The 26,002-nt window shown below is 42.1% G+C and overlaps 1 long non-coding RNA gene across 2 annotated transcripts in view; it reads right to left on the minus strand.

Moving 5' to 3' along the window:
• Positions 1-2,165: 2,165 nt before the first annotated feature.
• The window catches only part of LOC128833611 (uncharacterized), a 33,314-nt gene continuing 9,477 nt past the window's right edge, over positions 2,166-26,002 (minus strand). Inside the window, exons 1-3 of one of the 2 annotated variants that reach the window (XR_008444299.1) lie at positions 12,347-12,420; positions 5,660-5,755; positions 2,166-3,191 (exon numbers count right to left, since the gene is read on the minus strand). This is a non-coding gene — a long non-coding RNA (uncharacterized LOC128833611). Of the gene's footprint in view, positions 3,192-5,659; positions 5,756-12,346; positions 12,421-26,002 lie in introns of those variants that run through there. The other variant, XR_008444300.1, reaches the window with a different exon arrangement.

The raw sequence follows: 26,002 nt of genomic DNA on the forward strand, positions 1-26,002 counted from the left end.
CATAATGACAAGCTGCTTTCAGGGAATTCATAATGGATTGCAGTGGAAGGAAGGCAACAGATTGGCTGATGTTAAATTGCCAGTAATGAGAGGCACTGATCAAAATCTTTCCCCAAAACTCAAATGGACTCTGAGCCAACAGCTTTTAATAATGCTTTATAAGTAAAAGAACTCTTCATATTTGAAAGTTTTTGATGAGTTTGGTTTTTCCATCATTTTCATTTTTCTGTCTGGTGCCTGGGGCTCTCTGCTTCTGCCCCTCAGGCATTTGTAAAAGGTCCATCACTTAGCATTTAGGCATCTAATGAGTAATTTCAACAAATCATTGCTTGCTTGTCTGTGAAGCAGCTATTCATTCTGATCCTTCTGGAATATGGAGGGTGCAGGTCTTCAGAGAGTGAAATCTCACATCTGCATGTCCATGCACGCACACACACCCCAAGGGAATGGAGGGAGACAGGCTTACTATTGGGGCAGGCCTTCCCAGAGCAATTCAGCTTATTAATCTTTGCTTTTTAGATTCAGTTTTTGAAAGCTGAAAACCTTAATACAAAAGTTTTCAGGTTTCAGCTTTTTGTCACAATAAACCTCCAAAATCTGATATGGAAAATACATTTTCTGAGCAGCTCCCCCTACTTCCCTGTGTCCTGCTTCTTTGCTCACCAAGCCTCATTCTGACTTGCAGGGCCATGTCTCCTGTGTGGAAAAGACTTGAGTAAGGCTGATGTGTGACTTTGGGAAGATCAATTCCCCACTCTGTGCACTAGATGTTACCTGATGTGAAAAAAAGATGACACTACCCATCTCACCAGGGTGTGCTGAGGATTAATTCATTAGTGTCTCTACAGCCCTTTGAGCTACTCAGATGGAAGGCACAATAGAAATACAAAGTACTTATACTCACTACATTCCCTCAAAGCAGCCCAATTCAAAATGCTGCCAAAGAAAAGCCTGGCAGGATCAATGGTTGAATGGGATGCTCTGCCCTCTAGTGTTGGGCTAACAACTAAGAAGTTCAAAAAAGATTCCAGTGGGTGTGTAACATTTGCCATTCTTCCAGATCTGATATTGGATCTGATGTATGTGTTGGAAGAGGCGACTTCCCCCAATCCAGCAGTATTGTTTTCATTATGAACTGTCTTCCAAGAACAACACTGCAGCTTGCTCTGCTTTGTGCCAGCTGGCTCTGAAAGCTTTTGCACAGTGCAATAGGAAGGTGGAAATAATACAAATATAAAAATGAGCAAATTTCATTTTGCTCCAGAGCTTCAGGATTTCAGTACTAGCAATTCTACTTATATCGCACTAGGGCCAAATGACCTCTACACAAACACAGTGCCACAAGTATTGTGTGAGTGAGAATTAGTGGTTAACACTATGGGACTGCAAATCGCGTCCGCTGGGTTAGATTCCTGGTCATGCCACTGACTCAAAGAAACAGAGGCATTTGGACTGGTATAACAGGGGAAGGGGGAGCTGGATGAGTGACCAGGGAAAGGAACAGCCAGAGGAAAGGAACAAACAAGGAAGGATGGTGGTGGTTAGAATGGGGTTGAGCAGGGGGAAGGGAGAGAGTTACAGTGGCAGAGTGGGAGTGGGGTGTTGGGAAGGGAGCGAAAGAAAATGGGGCATATGGAAGTGGAGAGAAGAGGAAAGGATTTGAGAAATGGATGGGAAGGAGGTCTGACCTAGGAAGGAAAAGGGTGTGGGGAGGAATAGGGAGAGAAAATTATTGGACTCAAGGGAAGGCTATTACAGGTACGGAGAGAGAGGGAAATGGGTTGGGAAGGAAGAGAGAACGGGCGTCAGATGTCAAAAAATGGGAAAACAAACTCATTGAGGAAATTGCATCATAGGCTTAAATATATTGGAGGGGGGGTCAGATGGAAATGGATGGGCAGAAGAGAAACAGGGTTATAGACAGAGTAATGGGAGGAGAAGCATAGAAGATCAAGAAAGATGGGAGGGGGGAAGAGAAAATGGGAAAAACAGGAGAGGGGAAATGGAGGGAGAGAAAATGGAGAATTAAAGATAAAGTGGAGGATTAAAGAAAAGGGAATAAAGAATGAACCAGAAAGACCAAGGGAACACCGGCATCTTTACAACAGTTATATTCAATATTTATTCATATTCATTCCTGCCCATTTTTTACAGATGGCTCTCAGGATATTAATTTTCTACTCCTAGCATGCCGGTGCTCTGTGACAATGAGCCCTTCTTGTAGGAAAGTTCTCTCTAATATGGAGCAAAATGCCCGCAAATTGGCATATTTCCTGGGAGACACCAGAAATATGAAGAAAGGAGAACAACAGATTCTTCTGTAAATACAATAATTATAACCACATGTCCATACACTAGTCAAAGGCATTTTAAAAAATATTCTAGTATTTGCCATTTTAACTGTCACTGGGGAGGGAAAGGAATTTATTATTGTAATGAACTGGATGGTGTGTATTTGTACCACTGGCCTCTACTGCATGGAATTACAACTGCTCGTTTGTGTCAGAGGCCTTATACTGCTAATAGCAAATTGAGATTTTTCTTTACTTCATGTAGTGTACAGGTCTGTGCATCAAGGGCCTAATCCGAAGCCTGCTATTGAAGTCATTTTGGACTAAGCCCAGAATTGGAGGATCTGATTTCTATCCTTGCCCACTGACATTCCAAGTACCCATGCTATGCAATGCACTGATAGCTACTAAGTTCTTAAGTGGTTGTGGGTTTATTACACTGTGCTATCAAAGTTAAACCCCCCAAAAGCAATGTGATATAAAAATGTACATTGCAATGTATTACAGTGTTGGAAGCAAATTTGTTTTGTCACTAACTTAGTTACAAATACTTTTACTTTGTAGGCTGGGCCTGTGAGTCAGTGTGAATCAAAAATAACTGTTTTCAGTGCACCCTCTAGAAGAGCAAGCATAGGTTGAATGATTATGAATGCAATGGGCAGACACAGTGGATTAGAAATGACAGCTGACCAATCCAACAGGCCTGGTGGTAGAGAGCAGGGGCATATGTGAAACAACACATTGAAGGGATTCAGTTTGCAGACAATTACTGTGAGTCAGGGAGCCAAACAAGTTTAGGCATTTTCTAGATGAATGCTTAAGAGTCAAGTGGCGTATGTCCATTCTCGGTGTGCTCCACTGAGGTCCTGCAGTGGAGGATCATGTTGGCAGTGGATCTGGCTGAGAAATGTCAAATTTAGAACGTTTCCAACAAAAAACTGCACACATTGTTCATGAAAACATTTGTGAAAAATGTGTCCCTTTTTTTCAACCAGCTGAAGTGTCAGCGCCTCTCCTTCACCACTCAGAGGAGCTGTCACCCACCCACTACCCTTGAGAACAAGGTCCTTCTCACCTCCTTAGCAACCCTGCTAACTGCCAGAATATCTCACCACTTCCTTCATCACACTGACAGCCTCATGCTCCCCAGCTATTTCTCCTCCGCTATCCTTTCAGCCCCTGGCACTGAGCTGCTCCATTTCATTTACTTCTCTGCCCCAGCCCAACCTGCCACTCCAACCTACCCAGAGGTGAAAGTAAGCCGGTATGGGCCGGTCCAGAGGATCGGTAAGAAAAGGAGACTGGCTGAGGGAGGGAGAAGCCTGCCCCCTGTATAAGAAAGGTTTAAACTCAGCTGTTCCCTGCGCCCCCGGGGTTAGGAGCCCTTTCTGGCATCCTTGTTAATTTCACTCACAGTTGCTGGGGGAAGGGGGCCAGGGGAAGGGTGTGTTTGACCATGGCAGGGGCAGTTCTTTTCTGCCCCCGGGATGAGGGGATCTCTCCAATACTAATATACACAACAAATACAATAGGCATTTGGCTGCACAGCTTAAATCCAGAGCTAATAAAAGCAGGTGGAAGGGGAAAACTCACTGTCACATTGGTTTCTCATCTCCTCCCTCCTCCTCCAGCCAGGCTGCAGACAGTAAGGCTCTGCGTTCCCCCCCCCCCCACACACACTCAGCAGGGGCTCTCCTCTAGGCTCTAGCTTGCAGTGAGCAGGGAGACTGGCTGAGAGATGCCTGCTGCTGCTGCCTGCATAAGACTAGTTAAACTCAGCTGTTCCCTGGGCAGTTCAGCCCCCGGGGTTAGGAGCCGTTTCTGGCATCCTTGTTAATTTCACTCCCAGTTGTTGGGGGGGGGGGGAGGGAGAACAGTATGTGTGACCATGGCAGGGGCATTTCTTTTCTGCCCCCCCGGATGAGGGGATCTCCTATACACAAAAAATACAATCAAAATCAGGAACCATTTCCAAGTTCAAATCTATCCCATTCCCTCCCCAGCAGAGGATCATGGTTGTGATGTCCAAATTGCTTGCAGATCCTCTTTGAAATGTTACTGTTTAAAAAAAACACACAAAAAACATGGAGAACATGGTGGGAAGATGTGTCATGATGATCAGGGTTTATTATGGGCAAAGCAATTTTGCTAAAGCAACTAAAGATTCACAGGGAAAGCAAATAGCCCCCATAGACAAAACCACGAAGGGATTGGAGGGGAAAACTGGATATTCAGGGAAATTATTGTGCCTCCTTTGAAAGAAATAGTAGTTTTCATTCCACCCTCTTTATATATTGATTTAAACACCTGAAATGTCCTTAAGACATAGGGCCCAATCTCAGATCTCTTTTTGTTTTGTCCTGCCTGCAGAGTGTAGAGGCTGAAATTGACAAAACTTTCTCTAAATATCTTGTATATTTCATGAAGGCTATTCCAGTTGTCCTTCATTCACCCCTGCCCTGCCTTCCTCTACTACTAGCCACCCACTGGTGTGCTCCCTGCACTCTTTTATGTGCCTGGAAGGGAGATTAAAAAATCCTTGATATGAGTTGCTAGGAAATAGGGAGGATCTAGGGAAAGTGGGGCACTGGTGGGCATGGTGGAACGCAGTCCCTTGCCCCCCTGGCTCCCTCCCTGGCTGGCAGGCTATGGTTTTTGCCTTGGTTACTTACTCCTTGGCAGACCCAGCCCAGCGGCACCTGCTGGCTCTCTGCAGGCAGCAGCAGCCCACGGTGGCCGGTTGCTGGGGTCGCTGCGGGTCGGTGGCAGGCTGCAGCTGCATTGTTTGTGACACATTCATACACATACATACTGTATGTATTACTATCCCCTGGGGAGGGCGTCGGTGCCCTTTTGAGGGGTGGGGGGACAGGGGAGACAGTATTTCTGCTGCTCTCACCTCAGGAACTTCTGTAAGAGGCAAGGTCTGGCTGGGCACTGCCAGCGCATCTGTGGGCGCCCAGCTTTTGGATTGCTGCTTAATGGTGTCCCCAGGAAAACTTCCAGCCTCAGCAGCTGCTGTTTTCTCTTCCAGGCTGTGGGAGGGAGCTGCCCGGGAGACAGGGGAGGAGACCGAGGTCTGGGGGGCATGCGGCAGCAACAACACATTCAGGGGGCAGGCTTCTGCCGGATCCCCGAGCCCTTTAAATCCTGATTTAAAAGTCCCGGGATTTAAAGGCCACACCTCTTCCAGTAGAGGCCACGCCTCTTCCAGTTGAGGCCCCTCCCCCTCCGCAGGACTCTGGAGTACCTGTAAGTCCTTCAAGTTACTTTCACCCCTGAACCTACCTGTAAGTGAAGATGAGAGGACAGGCTGGGGAAAGAGGGAGTTCTGAAAAGGGGGGAGGCTGGAACAAGATGACACTTACCCTGTCTTCATTAAAGCCTTGACCTGCCTTACATCACAGTCACTAGAAGTCCTCCTTCCATTTCACCCCTTCCACAGGGCCAGGCAATCTTCCCATCTGTAAATAAATTAGCTTGTTCCTAGGTGACATTCACCTGGAAATTAACTAGTTTTCAAAAGATTAAGGTTCCTATTTGGCTTCTCCCATTTCAAAAGTCTGAAAAAACTAAGGGAAATCAGAATAAAAGGCCCCCAATGTCTCCTGTTCCCTGTTGAGATATTGCTAGATTCTCAGAGAACACACTCTGTATATATCAGCAGTGCTGTAAGAAACTAATCATCATGGGGCAGCTTTGAATGCCCCACTTTGTGAGTTTTACAAGTTCCCTAAATGCCATTTTAACATTGGTTTTAATCTTGAATATGCTTTAAAGCACTGAGTGTTTTATCTTCAAATGTTTAATTCATAATTTATCCTACTAATAGAGTGTGGGAAAGAAAGATCACATAAAAAGACAAATGTTTGTGGCAATTTCTATGGAGGATTGGTTCAGTTCTTCAGACACAATCTACAGAAATACTCAGCTGAAATTCTATTGGAAAAATATTGCAAAGAAATAGAGAATAGCTGTGTGTGTGTGTGTGTGTGTGTGTGTGTGTGATACATAATAAAGAGATGACAAGCTTATCTGAGTGATTACATTGCAGAAAAAACTCCCAGTCATGGTACAGCACAATTGATCCATAACCATTTTTCATAACCATTGTATTGCGGTTTTCCTAATGGCTACAAACAGGCATATTGCCAACACCACCAATCATACTTTAGGACTTTTGAGCATAGATTGTTTATGATGCCTGGAATGAATGAAGTCAACAGATGGTAACGTCAGCTGACTTGTACTACAAGACACAAATTGCTCAAAGGCACTTCTCCAGTGAATAGAGTTATACTGCTATGGAATTACTGTATGGTCAGTGTGTTGAAATGATAGCTCTAATAAGTACTAGCAAATTTTATAGATAATTACTCTTCAGTATTTAGAATGTTGTTTATTTTATGCTGCAGCTACTATATAGAGATTCAAATTTTAATGTCACCTCTGAACCTCATGTGCCTATTTTAAGAAATATATAAATAAATATGTATTGAAATATGACATACGCTGTAGAAGAGAATATATACAATGAAAACATTCACCGAGGCAGTAGTTAGAATCCACTTTCCAAAAGGAAAGAGGTGCAGCTAGAATAATGCTAGCGTGAGGACCCTGGGATAAATATCATTGTAGAAAGGGTTTTATATTGTAAAATTCTGCATTTAGCAATCACTTGTAAATCTTGTCTGAATGTGTGTTCGTGGTTGTACTTGTATTGAGTGTACATTTGGTAATAGATGTAGCAAGTAGGCTAGTTGAAAACTTTCTCTCAGAACTTTTATTTGTGTGTTTGATTAAATGAATACTTTCATAGAAATTGTCTGATTTCCTTGAAAAAAAGTTTAAATGGAAATCTGAAAACCTGAAAAACAAAATATTTTCAAGAGCTTTTTTTGGTTTAGGACTGACCTCTTTTTGATGTTTAGCCAAAATTTGTGACGGTAGGGAGAGGGTCCAATTTTTTGTTTTTCCAGCAGTTTTTAATAAGTTCTAGTACCAAGTATTGTGTAATTCAGGGCTGTGTGAATAACTGGGTTTTTTTTTTTTTTTTTTCATCAACAGTTCCAAAAAACTGGTGGGGAGTGTGTCAATTTGGGTTGACCTGAAACATTTTTTAAAACCTTTTTGGTGAACCAAAATGTCAGAAAAATTAGGTTTGGATTGAACTAAACATTTTGTTACACCTAAAATGAAATGTTTGCTTTTGATTTCAAGCCTTTTTTACTTTTTTCTTTTATAAAAAGGAAGGACATTTTGAAATAAAAAGTTGGCTTGAATTGAAAAATAAAAAGGTTTCACTCTGAAAATGTCAAAACAAAATGTTTTGATTTATTTTTCAGAATTTTTTTTTAATGAAATAATTCAGTGAATTTAACATGAATTTGCAAAATGTTTCAGCTGACCCAGAAAAAGTTTCAGTTTAAAAATTGTGCTCATTGAATGGAAGTGTAGGAACGGCGGCTACCTCTTTAAGAGGGTGAGGCACTTTTGCTGCTGATGAGAAACCCAACCTGCCTCCATCTCTAGCACTGGGAAGCTCCAGCCTGTAGGAAGCTCCGTTAAAAGAACGGTCAGAACTCAAGTAATAAAATTATCATTCAAGGGCCAGATTTTCAAATGGTCTCAGCACCTCGCACCTCCCAATGTGAAATCTGTGAAAAAATCTCCATGAGAAACAAAATCTCTTCCTTGAAGGTGTGACGTTAAGCCACTTCTCAGCATATAAACTGTACTAAGTGAATTATAGCTGAGATAAAGGGATGAATGGGAAAAGAAGGGTAACAGCAAAGGAGCAAGGTTAACAAGAGGGGAGGGAGAAGGGAAGAACTTTACCCTTTGATCATGTCATCTGGGTATGTTTGGCTCCTTAGAATCACCTCTGTTTACTGACTCAGAAATAGCTTCGTTCACTTAATAACACTGACAAGGTTATTGGGCCTTAAAATTACCCCACCACAACATTTCATCTTGCTCTTCTGGATCTTTCCTTAACGATGTCAGCAATGTTAATAAACCATCTGGGCTACAGCGCTACATTAAAAATAAAGCTCGCCTGACTGTCTACTGACTGTAAATAAACCTGATTGTACTTGTGCCGTCTCCTATCCCCAGATCCTCACAGTGAAGTATGTGCATACACTCAGTCACGTGCACACACATGCACACACACATGCATACACACTTATTTACACGCACATCCATGAACATGCAGATACTGTCTCCTCGCAGAGGCCCTGATGCTGACAGTGGATGTGTGCACATGTATGTACATGTGTACATGCATGCACACTCGTGCACACAAGCAAAGAATGAAAGCCATATGGGATGATTCCCAGAGGTCCTGAGCACAAACAACGCCCATTGACATCAGTAGGACTTCTGAGATTTCAGAACTTCTGAAAATCAGGGCAATAATGTGTTGCACTAAAAAATCAGTCGGCCTGGCAAAAGTAGCTCTCACCTGACCAACACCCACTTTCAGATTACATGGGCCTTCCATAGGCCTTTCTTTCAGCTGAGGTGTTCAGAATTTGAACCCACTCTGTACTGCAAAGACATGCATTTTCCTGCTCTGATGTATCTGTGCTAGTCTGATTGTCACATATTTATTGATTATTTGTATTGGGCTGCTGTGGAATTTGCCTTATTTCAATACTTCTCATGCCCACTTATGCCGTTCTGCAGGCTTGCACTTCCAACTATCATATAACTTTTGTCATCACAAACTGACCTGGCTGTAGGGTGACCAGATGTCCCGATTTTATAGGGACAGTCCCGATTTTTGTGTCTTTTTCTTATATAGGCTCCTATTACCCCCCCACCCCCTGTCCTGATTTTTCACACTTACTGTCTGGTCACCCTACCTGGCTGTATGCCACAACTGCATCTTCTTTGCTTGTACACGTCACTGACTTGAATGAGTCACAAATGTGCTTAAGTGCTTTGCCGGATTGGGGCTTGGGTCTGCCATTGCCACATTGCCTCCGTCCCAGGCTTTTATTGCTCCTGTTTCTGCACAGGACATGAGAGCATTTGGCCCATAGCATACATGAGGCAGTTTGCACAGGAAATCACATGAAGCAGGCAAACTACACCTATAACACATAGACACTATGAAATTGTACCATGTTGGATCGTGGACCAGCAGTCTTTTAGCTGAATGTGGGCAGAACTTGGTGCAGTAGTAAGTTTGGACAAGAACAAATTGTTCATCATCATGTTAGCTACCTGAAATTAAACCTTCAATGTTGGCAAGAGAACAAATAAAGCTAGAGAGGTCAGATGAATTTCACTCTCCTAGTTGCAAGCACACTGGTAAAACTGGCAAAAATGGTGGGGTGAAGCAGAAATTCTTATTGGGTTTCTCGGTGAATCACAACAAACTTTCATGGGTTAAAGAAATAAGAAGGGACAGTATAGCAAAAATATTTGGAGCTCGATATTACTGGCTTCCTTTCTTGGATTTTTATGGAACTGTGCGCATAAGTATGTTAACTGTCATCAACACGTTGGGATGTCTGAAACAGATGGCAACAATGTGACCCTAATCATTCCCAACCAAAGCTGATTGCAACACACATGGTCTTATATATTTCAAAAGTATGTTTGGATTCTATAATTCATCCATGGGAAAGAGGAGCATGCAGCCTGAATGGATTAATCTCAGTTTTCAAAGGGAGAGCGTTCAGATTTTAGATTTATTTGACAATCTGAAAATCATTAACTTGGTGAAGATTTTTTTTTTCTGGATTCTAAATCTTTGTTTTTCTGTTTAAAAGCCCATCTTTAAATCATTTCTGAGAAGAAATTTTAAATGGCAAACAGCTTTTCAAGACCCACAAAATGTAATTGTGTGTGAGCTCTCTTTCTTGGTTCTGCAATATTTAATTAACCAATGTTAGCCCCAGTGCTATGCTGACATCATTGGGTACATTGGTGTGCTGGGAAATAATAATAGTAATAGGTTTCTGGCTGCTGGAGGAATTATGGGATTTTGCAGGAGGGATTGTGGGAGAGTAAAGAATTTGACCTTTCCTCCTGCAATCCCTGGGAACATGTAAGGGGTGTGCAAAAATCATCTGCAATACTCCAGTTGGGAGTGGGATGCATGCCCAGAAGGCATTCCTGCTTAAACAATTGAATGGAGCATGAGTGTGAACCTGGGGCATAACTATATGTGTATGCAATGACTGCTAACTAGCACACTGTAAGTACCATTAAGGTAATTCTAGAGTGTGGAGACACACTTTCATGCACAAACAAGGGGGTTGGATTGGGCATTACTTTTGTGTATGATGTACTAATGGTGGAGGGAGGTTTCTTGGTTACAATCTGTCCCTGCAAGCTGCACGATAACAGCTCAGAATGCAGCAGCTGAAAGAGCAATAAATACATGCTAAATTGTGATCGTTCTTTAATTTCACTTCTGTCTTCTTTGCTTTTCCCAAACCCTGTTCTGCTAGTTCACATCGAGCAGCATGTGGCAGGGATGGAAGGGGTAGGGAAGTGGAGCAGCTGGAAGTAGAAGAGTTGAGCAGGGGGAAAGTGTGTGTGTGTGTGTGTGTGTGTGATCAGAGGGAAAGTAGAACAGACATTAGGAATGGGAAGTAATCAGGAAATAAGGTGGGATGGGAAAGAAAAACGAGAAGCAGCCAGAAAATAGGATGAGGAAGGGGAGTGAAGATGAGCCAAAGGATGGGAGAGAAGTAGTTAAAATTGGTGATGAAGAAGAGAAAACATAATACTTTGTAATTTCACAGTGACTGTCATCCGAGGATCTCAAAGCACTTTAGAGATATTAATGAATTAAGACTTATAACAACCCACGAGGAAGGTAAATATTATTATTCCCATATTACAGATAGGGAAACGGGTGCAGAGAGGCTAGGTGATATATCCAAGGTCCCACAGAAAGCCTGTGGCAGTGGTGAATACAATCCAGATTTCCTGAGTCCTAGTTCTGTCTCTTAACCACAGGAATACTGCCTCTGCTAGGGAATGAGGATGGGAGCTTGGGACTGTCCTGGGGAGTGGTTATCTCTTCTCTCTACTTCCCTCAGGGATGGGCAGATGAATTGTTGGTTGGTGGGGGGGGGAGAGCCAGAGTTGCGGGCATGGGTTGAGAGGAGAGAACATGGAAAAGGCCACAATTGATAGAATAGACTTCAAGTTTCGGGCCTCAAGGGTCACACCCAAAGCTTATGGCAGTCACTGACTTCCATGGGCTTTGGATCAGTATCCCTAAAGGGGAATTAGAAACAGTGGGGAAAAAAAACCCTTCAATTCTCTTTCTAAAAGTACAATACAGTGTTGTTTTAAAGGACTTTGCCCTCATAATACCAGGAGCTTGAAGTGCATGTGAAACTATTTTTCATTTTATTGCCCTTCTCTCATAAACCCTTTGTCCTTGATTTTTGTATGCAGAGTTGAGAAGTTATGATCTGAGTACAAAGCAGGCCAAGTGCAAAAAGAACAGCTGAACACATCAGTAAAATAAAAATAGACCAGGTAACAGCTTGGTGCGGGGGGACACTGAAACCCTCCAGTTTTATTCCTCATACCTCTTAGTTCAGAAAATCGTAGACATTTGAGATGAGGGGGAAATACTTCTGTATATTCTGTCTTACAAACATCATGCAGTGAAAAGGATACTGTTTCTTTAGAAATGTGTATCTAGTGAAAAAGGAGCCACTGTAGTAAATTGTGTGTTGGTAGAGATAATAAAGTTTTGTTCAGGTTTGTTTTCTTGAAAATATTATGATATAGATGTACAGGTCTGTCGCACTTAGGCGCATTTAACATGCACGATTTCAGCTTTATGCGATTGGCAAAAACACAAAAGAGAAAAATAACAATTTAAATACTGTTTCTGTAGTGCGGGCGATTCTGCTCGCCATTACACTCAATGTAATTTTGACTATATGCGATTTTCGCTTTAGGCGCAGACTGTGGAACATAACCCCAGTGTAAGATGAGACAGACCTGTACCAGTTATTTCCCTTGCACGCTTATAGCATATTAGAAAGAGAAAATACCAGTAAGTCACTTACTCCATCCTGCTGGCAATGAGGTATATTCTATAGTGCTCTCCAGTGCGTTGGTTTTACATTTCAGGCCACTGAACTTCCACCATGTCCTTTACAAATTGAGACGAACTGACCCAGCTGCATCCAGATTTGGAGCCGTATGTTGCAAAAGCTAGGATTCAGGGCAGGAATTTTTATCTGAATCCCAACAGCAGAGTGGATTTGAATTTGGCAACAGAATGAAAATGATGTAGTCCCTAACAATTGTGCAAGGGCTTCTGGAACTTGTATTTCCAACAGGCAGCAACTGTAATGATTCCTGCCCTGTGGGAGGGTGTAAAGGAGGGCAGAGTGAAAACAGGTATGTGTGTTAAGTAGGCTACTAGTTCCCAGAATCTCCCTATGTGATTTGACAGCCCTGGCCTGGACTAGAACCTCTTAAAGCAGCAGGCAGCTGGGACCACTGAATAGTTCTGGAGATAAGTGGTTTCACGTTCACATGCTCAGCTTGATCTGTGTGCCTGGTCTTAGAAGATAAAAATGGTGAATGAGGGTGAGAGGGGGCCTGAGTGGGGTCTTTTTCTGTTTCTGAATTCTAGAGGTGAAACTTGTCCTTTTCCAGGTTTTTAAATTGATTGTCGTTAAATCTGGAAGATGGATCTGGTGTTTCTGATTCCAATCCCCCAAAGTAACATTTTTAGATCAGAATTCCAGGATGGGCTCTACTTGGGAGACTGTTCCCTGGAATGACAGATCTGACTGTCAGGAAGTTTTTCTTAACTTTCAGCCTGAATTTCTCTTTTCTTAATTTCATCTCTTTATTCCTGGTTAGATTTTTAGCTGTATTACATGTTGTTAGTATCACATTGTTGAAAAGAGAAAGCAGGGGATTTCCTTCTCCCACCTCCTGGATTACGCAGGAGAAAAGACAAACTTCCTTGAGCAGGAAGAACATGTCCCATCATGAATACAGCTCTGTTGCAGGTTAAGTACCAAAATCTGTCCCTAATCTTGCCATCCCAGCCAGTATGTACAATATTGCTTTGGTAGGCATGCAAATTATAACAGAACTATCATTGCATACTTTTTAGAGCTGGGAGTAATACACCTTGGAAAGAACAGGCAATGGGAATATGGTTAAAATGAGGATGGAAGGAAGTGTGTGCATGTGGGGGGGGGGGATGGGACAGGACGCTGATAAAATCAGGTTTCCATGTTAGATTGTTTTTCATTACACCTCCGGGAATATTGCTCTAGTTCACTCCTGCAGTCAACAGGAAGACTGTAAACATATTTGTTTGGGGCATGGAAAAAATTATGGGGAAAAAAAGCCAAACAAGTATAGATTAGACCAAAACAGATATATTAGTGGGTTGCCCACTAACCACCCTTTTTGGCCTATGACTATGGGCCACTTCACCTTGAATGGTCCTTATTTATGCTAAACTATCTTTTCGATCTTGTTTTTAGCTGGGACACTCCTGGTATCTTTCCCAGACATGAAGAAGAGCTCTCTGTGGAGCTTGAAAGCTTGTCTCTCTCTCACAAATAGAAGTTGGTCCAATAAAAGATATTACCTCACCCACCTTGTCTCTCTAATATAGACCGGTGGCAGCTGACATTTAATTTGTCTAAAGAAAATGACCTTGAAGAAAAGAGTTATCTTGACAAGGGAGGTGTGATGGTGGCAGACCAGGTGCCAGCTCTTGCCAAGGCTTTAGGCCTCAGCCGAGCACTGGCAAATTCATTCCTGGAAACCAATCCAGCTCTCCTGTGTGTTAGTATGGTTAAGATGGGTATTGGAATTACAACAATATGTTTAGACTTTGTGAAATGCTTGTAAGTTGCTACATGTATTAATCCTACTTATACGGTCTGTATCTCATGCTATAAGATAACACGTAAGTGTTTGCTATATACCTGTAAAACATTTGTTCGGAACTATATAACTAGGGCCCTTCCAAATTCACGGTCCATTTTGGTCAATTTCACAGTCATAGGATTTTAAAAATCGTAAATTTCATGATTTCAGCGATTTAAATCTAAAATTTCAGTGTTGTAATTGTAGGGGTCCTGACCCAAAATGGAGTTGTGAGAGGGAGGGCTGCAAGGTATTGCTACCCTTATTACTGCACTGCTGCTGCTGGCAGAGGTGCTGCCTTCAGATCTGGGCAGCTGGAAAGCAGAGACACAGCCAGCAGCAGCACAGAAGTAAGGTTGCATGGGATGGCATTGCCACCCTTACTTCTGTGCTGCTGCTGGCAGGGCGCTGCCTTCAGAGCTGGGAGCCCGGCCAACCGCTGCTGCTCTCCCGCTGCCCAGCTCTGAAGTCAGCGCAGAAGTAAAGGTGGCAATACCATGACCTCCCTTAAATAATCTTGTGACCCCCTGCAACTCCCTTTTGGGTTAGGACCCACAATTTGAGGAACACTGGTTTCCCCCCTGAAATCTGTATAGTGTAGGGTAGAAGTACACACAAGACCAGATTTCACAGCAGGAGACCAGATTTCACGGTCCGTGACGCATTTTTCATGGTCGTGAATTTGGTAGGGCCCTATATATAACTCACCAAACAAGAAAAAACTTTGCCTACTGCTAAATGCTAAATCCTTATGAATGGTATTTTCTCTTGCCCACCAGGAAGGACTATCAAAACTAAATGGGCCATTGTGGGATGTCATATTACAAAGACTTTTGCACGTAGCCTTTGCAGGGGCAATTAGCAAAGGGCTTGTCCCATCAGCTTGAATTCTGGAAGAAGGAAATAAAGATAGCTGATATGAAATTTTTTCATCTCTTTGCCGTTTGGAGTCTCTCAGGGTTGGATCTAGGAAAGAGAAGCAGAGATCCCTTGGGTCAAACTGGGTTAGCCCTAAAAGACATTCAGTGCTGACAGATTGCTACAACTCTGCCATTTTGGAACCATAGAGTGTAACTCATTTGCGTATACATGTTTGTCTGCTTTAACCTGTAAATAACTCTCTCATTTCTTTTTCCTAGTTAATATATCCTTAGTTGGTTTACCGTAGGATTGGCTACAAGTATTGTCTTTGGTGTGAGATCTGAGATACAAATTCACCTAGGATAAGTGATGGGTCCCTTGGGACTGGAAGCAACCTGAATCTTTTGTAATCTTTGGTGTGTGGCAACCAACTATCACCAAGTCCAGCTTGCCTAGGTGGCAAGATAGAGTCTGGAATGCCCCAGGGGACTGTCTGTGACTCCATGGTAAAACTGTTATAGTGCTTCAGCAGTTCACACTTGTTACTGGGTTGGTGAAATCTAGTTATAGAACATACCCCCAGTTTGGGGTCTCTGCCCTGCTTTTTTGATAGTCTGCCCTGAGATGTGGCACAGAGGTTTGTGTGCTCTGCTGGGCAAATGTATAAAAACAGGCCTCACCTCTGGGCAGGGGACATGGGACTAGCTTGGAGGCACTCTGGGAGTTTTACTGCATGTCTGTGTTCCCTCACACCTAAAACTGCTCCTTTCCTCTCTTAATGGCTACGTCATCGTTTTCTTGGTAACATTTATATTACAATGGGCATTCCACAAAATAATCACATGCTCCATACTCACCTTAGCACTCTTCATGCCATGTTTTACTCCTTTGCCCCATAATGCCAGCTGCCACCTCTGTCTGCCACTCTAATTCACTCCTCTAATATGCGGGGCTTTTCTATAGCATAGATACTACACTTTAAGGTTTCCTCATTCATTCATCCATCTCTAGCTCTGCCAAACCTAAACAACATTCAACAACTATCTAAAGACCCCTAAAGCAATCACAGAATATTTCTGCCCAAAGTCTCAGCTGGTATAAATTGGTGCCTCTCCCTTGAAGTCGATGACTTACACCAACTAAGGGATCTGGCCTGTTCTCTTTACCTGAGTGTGGGGCAGTGCCGAGGCTTTCCCCCATTTCCTACCCCGCATAAAGGATTTGATGGATAGGGGTAAGTCTGGGCACCACCCTCCCAGGATTCCCAACTCCCAGCAGTATGATGAAGCCCGTTTTCTCCTGGTCACCTGGTAACATCAGCATCTGACAATACCTGCTAGCAAGGTACATGGTAGTCACACCTGAGATTTGCTGGCACTTTTACTTAGGTCTTGTTGGGGCCATTCTCTGTGTGATTTTCTCTCACTTAGGGATAAGATCACTCTGCCTTCCCTCTACTGAAAGCTCAGCCAAGACAAAGTCACAAAGTTTACAGATGTAACACCTCTATAGTAAATGACATCTGTACTTAAAATCAGGTGATTTATCCAGTCAGACATCTGTGATTTGGCATTATACAGCACATGGATAAATGCCAAGTAGCATTAACCACTCAGAGTACAATAGCTCCCTGAAACAAATCGTCTAGGGTGTATTAGTAATATTATGACATACAGAAATATAAATACATCATATAAGGTGCACTGTCTCCCTCTAGGTATACCTAATAAGGCTGTAAATCCGTCAAGGAGTGATGGTGATATAACAAGCCATGATGCAATGTCCCAAGGACTTCGAGTAGAATCTCTGTGTATTTTGGGGCTAACACTTGCTTTAAAAAATTCCATATCTTTAATGTATGTCTTTTGTTTTCCTCCCCTTCCTCTCTTGTCTCTTTCCCCATACTTTGTCTCCCTCACACATTTCTGATTCTTGACAATCTAAATGATAAACTTATTTAAATTCCAAAAAAGTACATAATAGGCTTCTTGGGATACCTTTTGTCATGAATAATAATGTTAGAAGCAGATGTTTTTACTGCATTGAGTGCAGCCTTTTGCTGCAGAACTGAAAGACAGTCAGCCGGCACCAATTGTGTCCTAAGGCCGAAAACCATTTCATAACTCATATTTAAGGACTGATGGCTGAAAGTGAGGAGAGTCTTCATAGCCTTCCCGTGCTGAGCATAGGGCAAGCAGGTCAGATTCTATGAACATGCAAGTATGCCCACAAATATCATTTTGTTCCCAGAACATACCCCCACTTGTGTCCCTACATGACTTTGTATGCACTGAAACAGGCCAAAGACAAGCATTTGTTCTGATTGAATATTTGTCCCAGGACCTGATTCCTGTGCAACTATTGCTAAAGCTATTGGTAACGGTCCTGAGATTTATTTAATAGATTCATAGAGTTTAAGGCCAGAAGAGGCCTTTAGATCATCAAAACACAGGCCATTAAATTTCAGCCAGTTTCCTCAGTATTGAGCCCAATAAGTAGCGTTTGGCTAAAGCATATCTTCCAGTGTGGCATCGAGTCTTGATCTGAAGATATCAAGAAAAAGTCACTTGATAGTTTATTCCAATAGTTAATCACCCTCACTGTTAAAAAATGGTTGTTGTTATGTCTTGCTCTGCTAGATTAAAGATCCTTTTAGTATTCAGCATTTTCTCCTTATGAAGGTACATACACCCTATGATCAAGTCATCTCTTAATCTTTTTGGATGAGCTAAAAAGATTGCACTCCTTATGTCTCTCATTGTAAGGCATTTTTTCCAGTCTCAAATCATTTCTCTGGCTCTTTTCTGCACTCACTCCAGTTTTTCAACATCCTTCTTAAAATGTGCACACCAGAACTGGACGCAGTATTGCAGTATTGATCTCATCAATGTCATGTACAGAATCACCTCCGTACTCCTACTCACTACTCCGACGTCTACATCCAAGGATCACATTAGGTCTTTTTGACACAGTATCGCACTGTGCGATGGGAGCTCAATTGTTTATCCACTGTGATTTCTAAATCCTTTTCAGAGTCACTGCTTTCCATTCTGTAGGCATGGCCTGCATTCCTTGTGCCTACATGTATATCTTTGTATTTGGCTGTATTAAAACTCAGCTTACCAAGTGATCCAGATCATTATTTACCACTCTGCTAATCTTTGTATTATCCTCAAATTTTATCAGTAGTGATTTTTAATATTTTATTTCCAGATCATTGATGAAAATGTTGAACAGTGTTGGGCCTAGGACTGATCCCTGCAGGATCCTACTAGAAACCCGTCCATCCCTGATTCAGTGACTATTCCCCATTGAGCCACAACTTTTTGAGATCTGTAAGTTAGCCAATTCTTAATCCATTTAATGTATGCTTTATTTATATTGTATAGTGTTAATTTTCTAATCAGAATGTTGGGTGGTACTAAATCAAATGCCTTACAAAGACTAAGTATATTACAAATACACAGTTACCTTTATCAACCAAATTTATAATATCATGAAAGAATGAAAACAGGTTTATTTGACAAGACCTATTTTCCATAAAGCTATGTTTTCTGGCATTAATTATATTCCTGCCCTTTTAATTCTTTATCAGTTGATCGTATATCAGCGTATCCATTATTTTGCCTGACATTGATGTCAGGTTAACCATCCTGTAGTTACCGGGGTCATGGTTCTTGCCCTTTCTGAATATTGGCACAACAGTAACACTCTTCCTATCTTCTCAAATTTCCTCAGTCTTACAAGATTTATTAAAAATTAACATTAGAAAGCCAAAGGTCTCCTTTGCCAACTCTTTTAGGAATCTTGGATGCAAGAAAACTTAGTCTCAAAAATACACCCTTTTGTGTGGTTAGATGGAGACATTTTTGTTTTACTAACACATACAGCAGCGGGTATATCCATATAGCAATCCATGACTTCAACCTACAGGGCAGAGAAATGTGGTCCGTGTGTCAGATGTTGTTTGTGAAGTCCTAAAATGTAGCCCCTGGCATGCATCAACTTTAAAAACAAGGTGCAGCCATAGCTGTAAATTGTTCCATTTTTAATTAGATATTGTCTTTGGTCCTCCTAGTATGGAAGATTCCTTAGCTGGCATTAAGGATGGGATGTCGAGGGTATGATGGGATGGCATGGGGTGAGAGGAGGAGGAATGTGCTTCAGCTGTTCTGATTGGTGGAGTGGCTAACTGAAGATTCTTAGTCAGGGCCGGCTCCAGGGTTTTGCCCGCCCCAAGCAGCCAAAAAACAAAAAACAACAACAACAACAAAAGCCGTGATTGCGATCTGCGGCGGCACTTCGGCGGGAGGTTCTTCGCTCCGAGCGGGAGTGAGGGACCGTCCGCCGAATAGCTGGACCTGCCGCCCCTTTCTTTAGTGGCTGCCCCAAGCACCTGCTTGCCAAGCTGGTGCCTGGAGTCGGCCCTGTTCTTAGTGCAAGTTAGAGCAGCCCTGAGGCTGCTCTGACCAGTGCCAGGAGCTCCTCCCACAGACCTCAGGATCATGGGGAGGGGAAGGTAGTAGAAAGCGCTGCTCTGACAGGCCTGGGGATCCAGCCAACAGGTTACTCCTCTTTTTCAGACAGGGGAAGCCATAGCTGAATTTCTGCCTTAGTTTCATGAGGAAAGTGGTCAGATCTTTGAACAGTTTGTTTAATTGCCTCTGTTTCAGGATTCTGGTGGGGCTTTTGGGAGCCTTGTCCCGGTGTTGTGCCAAGCCATCTACCATCCCATATATCACTTCCAGCATGAACACTAAAGGGTGAAAGCTTCACATTCTCTTTTCATAAGTATTCTTGCAAGTAAAACTCCATCAGTTGAATGCTCTTGAAAAGTGAACCCTAAAGTGGCAGGAGCATGGTTGGAGTTAATCCATTTTTAAATTCAAGCAAATACTCATGGATATTTTTTGCAGTATTAACTCGACTCTAGTTACTTACTGAGATGAGAAACATTTCAGACTGTCTTGTCCATTTAGGCTCCAATAACCTATTCATTTCCTGTCACCTTAAATTCAGTGCTGCTTATTTTTGCTGCCTGTGCATTCAAACCATTCTATCAGCATCTCACAGGAGTTTGGGAATGTATTGAGTTATTTCAAAGTAATTTGCCCACAACATTTCATTACTTTGACTGAATTGAACTGCTCAACTATCCAAGAGCACCCAAATTTACAGTTTCATGCAAATACATATTTTTATCAAACCAACAACATAATAACAAAAGCATATAGAGCATTTGCAGCTGATGGATTGCATGGTTGATATTCAAGCTACACTATTATGCAGTCTTGGATTTGGCTTTTTAAAAAAGGAAATCATCACAGCATTAATATTTTACTGCTGAACTTTATGCTAGCACTCAGAAAAGCTTTCTTTAATAGCCAAACCCTGTTACTGTTTTTTTTTTTAAATTATCTTGAAATTTGTGAGTCCAATGCTCATTTACACGGCTACAGAAATGTAAAGGGACATTAATTTAAATGAGAATCGGTCCTTATGAGACTGTGGAAACCTTTACTAAGATTTTGTCATTAGACCCCTATGTCACCCCTGCTCTGTCTCTTTACGCTACGTGCCATTGAAATCAATGGAATAATTGTCAAAACTGGAGCTGTACAAAAACTTGGCACAAACCTACTTGGTCGTATGTATTGGCACAAACTCTAAACTCAGATCAGTTCTCAAAGAGTAAACCTATGCCTGGGCCTGTTTTTTGAGTGAACTCAGGTAGATTTATGGTTTTGCATCAAAATCACACAAAAATTGTCAATTTTCCTCATCTTGATATAAAACTCTGTGAAACTTGAGACTTTGAATGACTTTTCCTTTGATCCAAACAAACCCTTGTCTCAGTCTTTCCCTTCCTCCCCATTCCCATTCCTGGTAAAAGAATACACTGAGCAATAGCATCTTGATCTGACTGAATTTTAGCAAACAAAATGGTTGTGTAGGAATGCCCTAATGCAAGTAATCTGTTTCTCCTCTGTCATGGCATCTCCAGCAAAATCATGATTGTGATACCTGCAGCATCCATATTTTGAGATTCCTGAAAATGCAAATCTACTCATTACATATACAGATGTAGTGATCCTCAGCTATTATAAAATGCATGCATGTAGCACTGGAGGCAGAACACGGATGTTTAGAACATAAGAATGGCCATACAGGGTCAGACCAAAGGTCTAGCCCAGCATCCCGTCTTCCAACAGTGGCCAATGCCAGGTGCCCCAGAGGGAATGAAGAGAATAGGTAATCATCAAGTGATCCATTCCGTTGCCCATTCCCAGCTTCTGGCAAACAGAGGCTACGGTCAACATCCCTGCCCATCCTGGCTAAAAGCCATTGATGGACCTATCCTTCATGAATGTATCTAGCTCTTTTTTTAACCCTGTTATAGTCTTGGCCTTCACAACATTCTCTGGCAAAGAGTTCCACAGGTTGACTGTGCGTTGTGTGAAGAAAGACTTCCTTTTGTTTGTTTTAAATTTGCTGCCTACTAATTTCATTTGATGACCCCCAGTTCTTGTGTTATGAGGAGTAAATAACACTTCCTTATTTACTTTCTCCACACCCGTCATGATTTTATAGACCTCTATCATATCCCCCCTTAATCGTCTCTTTTTCAAGCTGAAAAGTCCCAGTCTTTTTAATCTCTCCTTATATGGAAGCTGTTCCATATCCTCTAATCATTTTTGTTGCCCTTTTCTGTACCTTTTCCAATTCCAATATATCTTTTTTGAGACGGGGTGACCACATCTACATGAAGTATTCAAGATGTGGGCGTACCATGGATTTATAATGAGGCAATATGATATTTTCTGTCTTATTATCTATCCCTTTCTTAATGATTCCCAACATTCTGCTATATTTTTTGACAGCTGCTGCACATTGAGTGGATGTTTTCAGAGAACTATCCACAATGACTTCAATATCTCTTTCTTGAATGGTAATAGCTGATTTAGACCCCATTATTTTATATGTATAGTTGGGATTATGTTTTCCAATGTGCATTATTTTGCATTTATCAACATTGAATTTCATCTACCATTTTGTTGCCCAGTCACCCAGTTTTGTGAGATCCCTTTGTAACTCTTCACAATCTGCTTTGGATTTAACTATCTTGTGTAGTTTTGTATCATCTGCAAATTTTGCCACCTCACTGTTTACCCCTTTTTCCAGATCATTTATGAATATGTTGTCAACGGTTTTCTGAAAATCCAAGTACACTATATCCACTGGATCACCCTTTTCCACATACTTGTTGACTCCCTCAAAGAATTTTAGTAGATTGGTGAGGCACAATTTCCCTTTGCAAAAATCATGTTGACTCTTCCCCCAACAAATCATGTTCATCCATGTGTCTGATAATTCTGTTCTTTACTATAATTTCAACCATTTTGCCCTTTACTGAAGTTAAGCTAACCAGCCTGTGATTGCCGGGAGCACCTCTGAAGCCTTTTTTAAAACTTGGTATCACATTAGCTATCCTCCAGTCATCTGGTACAGAAGCTGATTTAAATGATAGGTTACATACTACAGTTAGTAGTCCTGTAGTTTCACATTTGAGTTCCTTCAGAACTCTTGGGTGAATGCCATCTGGTCCTGGTGACTTGTTACTGTTTAGTTTATCAATTTGTTCCAAAATTTCCTCTAAACACACCTCAATCTGGGACTTTCCTCAGATTTGTCACCTAAAAAGAATGGTTTGGGGTTTGGGAATCTCCCTCACATCCTTAACCATGAAGACCGATGCAGAATTCATTTAGTTTCTCCGCAATGGCCTTATTGTCCTTGAGTGTTCCTTTAGCAGCTTGATCATCCAATGGCCCCACTGGTTGTTTAGCAGGCTTCCTGTTTCTGATGTACTTAAAAAAAAATGTTGCTATTATTTTTTGTCTTTGGCTAGATGTTCTTCAAAAAAAATTTTTTGGCCTTCCTAATTGTATTTTTACATTTGCCAGAGTTTATGTGCCTTTCTATTTTCCTCACTAGAATTTAACTTCCACTTTTTAAATGATGCCTTTTTGCCTCTCACAGCTTCTTGTACTTTTGTTGTTTAGCCACAGTGGCACTTTTTTTGGTTCTCTTACTGTATTTTTAAATTTGAGGTATACATTTAAGTTGAGCCTCTTTTATGGTGTCTTTAAAAAGTTTCTGTGTAGCTTGCAGGGATTTCACTTTTGACTCTGTACCTTTTAATTTCTGATTAACTAACATCCTCATTTTTGTGTAGTTTTCCTTTCTGAAATTAAATGCTACCATGGTGGGCTGCTTGTATACTCTGGGGATGGGTTTATATCAGCGAAGCTAAACTGGAGTTTGAAAATGGTGCAAGTCATTTTTTTACACCAGGGACAGAGTATCTACACTAGGGGGATGTCCTGGTGAAGCCTGTAAAAAGAAGCTCCATGGTGTAGCTATGCCAATGGCCTAAACCCCAATGTGTACTAGCAAGCCCTAGGACTTGTGGCTCCAAAGTGGTGGTGCAGCAGGGTCTCCCCATTATCTGCTACAGAGTTCCCAGAGGCCATTTTGGTTTCCTGAGACACCTCACCTCCTTGTGCTCCCATAGAAGCCATTTAGTTCCATTCAGCCCCCAATGAGCATAGCAAATAACTGCTGCAATTTGTCCCTTAGGGTAGATGCACTCTTTTTAACACCCTGTTATACCCAGTTCCCATATCATTCATTTAAGTGGCTTCAGTGTGGCTCAGTTGGGGCTCTGACATTTGATACGCTGGCAATGAAATGAAGATAGAATGCCTGGCGGGAGTTTGTTCATCCTTCTAACTTGTGCCTGTAGTGACAATGGCTGCATTATTCATGGGTCATTACAGAGAGGCTGGAAAGATTAGGGAGATTGTGATTCCAGAGGAGCAGCAAGTGCTTTCAGTTTGCAATTTGGTGTAGCTCATTTTATATGGTTACCCAAACACAATACTGAAAAAGGCTTTTCTTGCCACTTTTTTTCCTGTGGTGGCCTGACATCATAAATCAGTATCACATACAATTTTATTTCTCGGTATTTATCATCACTGTTTAATATCAAGTATCAGAGGGGTAGCCGTGTTAGTCTGAATCTGTAAAAAGCAACAGAGGGTCCTGTGGCACCTTTGAGACTAACAGAAGTACTGGGAGCATAAGCTTTCGTGGGTCAGAACCTCACTTCTTCAGATGCAAGTGACTTGCATCTGAAGAAGTGAGGTTCTGACCCACGAAAGCTTATGCTCCCAGTACTTCTGTTAGTCTCAAAGGTGCCACAGGACCCTCTGTTGTTTAATATCAGCGTCTCACATCATACCCTTTCTATATTTGTTTGAGCTTTTTTGGGTAGCTGATCAAAAAGGAAACAGACTTCCCAGACCAGGGAGGGAATGTTCTTGTATCTTGTTGCAGCAGTTCTGTTTGGCAGCTCTGGTTCTTATTTCACTCCCAGCACTTCTCCAAACCCCAGGAGTGGTATTCAGTGACACTTCGGTGACCCTGTCATATTAACGTGCAGCTGTCATGGTGGCATAATAGCCATCAGAGATGGTACACAATAGACATACCAGTTATTTAACACTTTGCACTGAAAAGAGAAGCACTTATCCTCTCTCTAATGTCTTTGTGACACCTTTACCTAGCCAGAGTGATGCTCTGATGAGTTGGTGTCTCCCCACTATGCAGCTTTCACGCCATATTGTTAGCATGGCAGGGAATACATCCGACCTTGTTTCCTCCCATTTTAATACTAAGGCCCCAGAACCACGTCTGCTCCTAATAGTATGAAAAAGGCTTCAACTCTTTGCAGTCTATTCCATAGGCTGGCCCCCAAGCCTCCTTGCAAGCTGACTCTAGTGGACCAAACCAGCACTTTTGTTTTTCACTTTTGGCCTTCCAAGGGAGAAGGGTAGCAGCTTCACATTTGATTTTCACAGATACTGTACGGGAGGGAATCAAATATTCCCCTGTATAGGTACAGTGATAATAGTAACTGCTGACTTTATGCTGAGCAAACTCTGCAATCTCTGCCGCTGAAGTTCTCCCACAGATCCTTTCCCACAGTGAGACTTTTTCACTCTTTCCTTGAATTCCCACACAGGCTTAGAATATCTGATTAATTCTTTGTTCAGATTCACCAGTATGCTTGCAGCCACTTGGCACTGCACCACCCACACACAGCAGCTATAAACCCTAGGCTTAGTGTACAGCTGCTTTCAGTTGCTGGAGGTCTCAAGTCCCGAACAAAATATGCCTGTAGAGACTTTGAGGCTTGGGTTTGGATGCCCTAGGGCATAGAGGAACATTGAGGGACCCGGGCCAGCCCCCATGGGAGGCAGGGAGAAAGCCCCACTCTGCCCTCAGCTCTGCTTCTGCCCAGCTCCCGGCCCTGACCACAGCTCCTCTCCCAGCTCCTGATATCAACCTGCTTGGCTCCCAACTGTGGCTCCTGAGGGATGCAGATAGATTCAATTACTGGCGGGGGGAGGGGAGGGGGCACTGCATTAGGCAGCTTGGACAATTCTCAGCCTAAAATTACAAATAGATTTTAAATATTTGAAACTAAGATTGTCATTCATTTTCCAGCCAAAAGCACAGAATTCAAAGATCTGTGTTTCTCCAGACATAATAGCATATAGCATCTGAAGCAATTACAGTGATCCCACCTTCTTAAACAGTTTTAGATTTTGAGTGAAATAATCAACAGAATCTTGAACTCAGATCTTGGAGGTAAAAAGCCTTCAGTCTGTTTGTGAACATGAATATATCAGCATTGGAATGCTGGACATTACGCATGTTGGGCCCAATCCTTATGTACCCAAAATTCCTATTGACTTCTTTGCAAGACTTGGTTGCTGAAAGAATGCTTGATTTGGCCTCCTTGAATTAATTGTCAAGTTCTTCAGAATTGATTTATAGTGCTTTGCCTATAAGTTACCAGGGTATCATATTGTGTCAAAATGTCATGTATG

Source organism: Malaclemys terrapin, chromosome 3, assembly GCF_027887155.1.
Source record: "Malaclemys terrapin pileata isolate rMalTer1 chromosome 3, rMalTer1.hap1, whole genome shotgun sequence".
NCBI classification, from domain to species: domain Eukaryota; kingdom Metazoa; phylum Chordata; order Testudines; family Emydidae; genus Malaclemys; species Malaclemys terrapin.